Source organism: Ascidiella aspersa, chromosome 5, assembly GCF_963924565.1.
Source record: "Ascidiella aspersa chromosome 5, kaAscAspe10.2, whole genome shotgun sequence".
NCBI classification, from domain to species: Eukaryota; Metazoa; Chordata; class Ascidiacea; order Phlebobranchia; family Ascidiidae; genus Ascidiella; species Ascidiella aspersa.
Window position 1 is genome coordinate 14,784,542 of NC_139451.1, and position 2,500 is coordinate 14,787,041.

At 54.6% G+C, this 2,500-nt stretch overlaps 2 non-coding genes across 2 annotated transcripts; both read left to right on the forward strand.

Annotated features, from left to right (window-relative positions):
• The first annotated feature begins 276 nt into the window (after positions 1 to 276).
• On the forward strand, positions 277 to 2,087 carry LOC146145003 (small subunit ribosomal RNA). Its single transcript, XR_014500749.1, has one exon. It is a non-coding gene; the product is annotated as a small subunit ribosomal RNA (ribosomal RNA).
• A 247-nt stretch (positions 2,088 to 2,334) lies between these two features.
• Positions 2,335 to 2,488, forward strand: LOC146145004 (5.8S ribosomal RNA). The gene has a single exon (XR_014499153.1). It is a non-coding gene; the product is annotated as a 5.8S ribosomal RNA (ribosomal RNA).
• The last annotated feature ends 12 nt before the right edge of the window (positions 2,489 to 2,500 follow it).

Genomic DNA, 2,500 nt, shown 5'->3' on the forward strand with positions numbered 1-2,500 from the left:
AGTGTCAGTTTGTCGGGTTCTGAGCGGTCGCTTCGGCGAAGTTGTCTGGCGTGCGTTGCGCTCGCGCCGGTGTTGGCGACGTGGCGGTCGAAAGGCCTGCCGACGAAGTCTTACTCCGGCGGGTGCGACGGGCGGTGACGGTTTTCTGAGTTCGGGCAGCCGAGCAAAGAACGAAATTTTAACGGAGAGAAGCCTTCGGGTTTCGCATCGACCGAGCGACGGCGCCGCATCAGCGGCGCCTCCTTCGTCGGCCTTTCGGGGCTACGCTAAAGTAGCTACCTGGTTGATCCTGCCAGTAGTCATATGCTTGTCTCAAAGATTAAGCCATGCAAGTCTAAGTACGAGCTCTCGTACAGTGAAACTGCGAATGGCTCATTAAATCAGTTATGGTTCATTTGATCGTACGTTTTACGTGGTTAACTGTGGAAATGCTAGAGCTAATACATGCGTGAAGCGCCGACCTCGCGGGAGGCGTGCTTTTATCAGACCAAAAACCGACCGGGCTTCGGCCCGCAACCTTTGGTGACTCTGGATAACTTTGCGGATCGCACGGTCTCGCACCGGCGACGGATCATTCAAGTGTCTGCCCTATCAACTTTCGTCGGTACGGTACTGGCCTACCGAGGTTCTTACGGGTAACGGAGAATCAGGGTTCGATTCCGGAGAGGGAGCCTGAGAAACGGCTACCACATCCAAGGAAGGCAGCAGGCGCGCAAATTACCCATTCCCGACGCGGGGAGGTAGTGACGAAAAATAACAATACAGGACTCTAAACGAGGCCCTGTAATTGGAATGAGTACACTTTAAAACCTTTAACGAGTATCCATTGGAGGGCAAGTCTGGTGCCAGCAGCCGCGGTAATTCCAGCTCCAAAAGTGTATATTTAAGTTGTTGCGGTTAAAAAGCTCGTAGTTGGATTTTGGGCGCAGGCGGCCGGTCCGTCGCAAGGCGTGTACTGGCCGTCCTGGCCTCACCTCCGGTTCTCCGCCGGTGCCCTTGACTGAGTGTCGGCGGCGGCCGGAACGTTTACTTTGAAAAAATTAGAGTGTTCAAAGCAGGCGATTCGCCTGAATAATGGTGCATGGAATAATGGAATAGGACCTCGGTTCTATTTTGTTGGTTTTCGGAGCGCGAGGTAATGATTAAGAGGGACAGACGGGGGCATTCGTACTGTGCCGTTAGAGGTGAAATTCTTGGATCGGCGCAAGACGAACGACTGCGAAAGCATTTGCCAAGAATGTTTTCTTTAATCAAGAGCGAAAGTCAGAGGTTCGAAGACGATCAGATACCGTCCTAGTTCTGACTATAAACGATGCCAACTAGCGATCGGGGGGCGTTAGTTTTACGACCTCTCCGGCAGCTTGCGGGAAACCAAAGTCTTTGGGTTCCGGGGGAAGTATGGTTGCAAAGCTGAAACTTAAAGGAATTGACGGAAGGGCACCACCAGGAGTGGAGCCTGCGGCTTAATTTGACTCAACACGGGAAATCTCACCCGGCCCGGACACAGTGAGGATTGACAGATTGAGAGCTCTTTCTTGATTCTGTGGGTGGTGGTGCATGGCCGTTCTTAGTTGGTGGAGCGATTTGTCTGGTTAATTCCGATAACGAACGAGACTCTGGCTTGCTAACTAGTTACGCGACCCAATCGGTCGGCGTCTAACTTCTTAGAGGGACTAGTGGCGTTTAGCCACACGAGATTGAGCAATAACAGGTCTGTGATGCCCTTAGATGTTCGGGGCCGCACGCGCGCTACACTGACCGGATCAGCATGTGCTCGCCTTGGCCGACAGGTCTGGGTAACCCGCTGAACCCCGGTCGTGCTAGGGATAGGGAATTGCAATTATTTCCCTTGAACAAGGAATTCCCAGTAAGCGCGAGTCATTAGCTCGCGTTGATTACGTCCCTGCCCTTTGTACACACCGCCCGTCGCTACTACCGATTGAATGGTTTAGTGAGGTCCTCCGATTGGACCTGGCGCGGCCGGCAACGGTCGAGCCGGCGTCCGAGAAGACGATCTAACTTGATCATTTAGAGGAAGTAAAAGTCGTAACAAGGTTTCCGTAGGTGAACCTGCGGAAGGATCATTAACGGTCTCGCAAACGCTTCGGCGAACGCGAAACTCGGACAAGCGAGAGAAAAAGTCTTTGCTACCCGGCGCCCGACCCGCGAGGAGCGGCGCGCCGGCCGGCGATTCGGTCACCCGGTAATGTTTGCGCGTCGAGTGCCGCGGTGCCGCGCGCTCCGGCTTCAAGCGTCGGCCTGGCCGACCGCTCGGCGCGGTCTATTTTGTCACCCTATAGTGCGAGGCACTGTGCGAGCGAAACAATCGTGGATGGCTCTTGGCGGTGGATCACTCGGCTCGTGAGTCGATGAAGGACGCAGCTAGCTGCGTGAATTAGTGTGAATTGCAGGACACATTGAGCATCGACGTTCTGAACGCAAATTGCGGCCTCGGGTCAATCCCGGGGCCGCGCCCGCCTCAGGGTCGCGTTGCAAACGT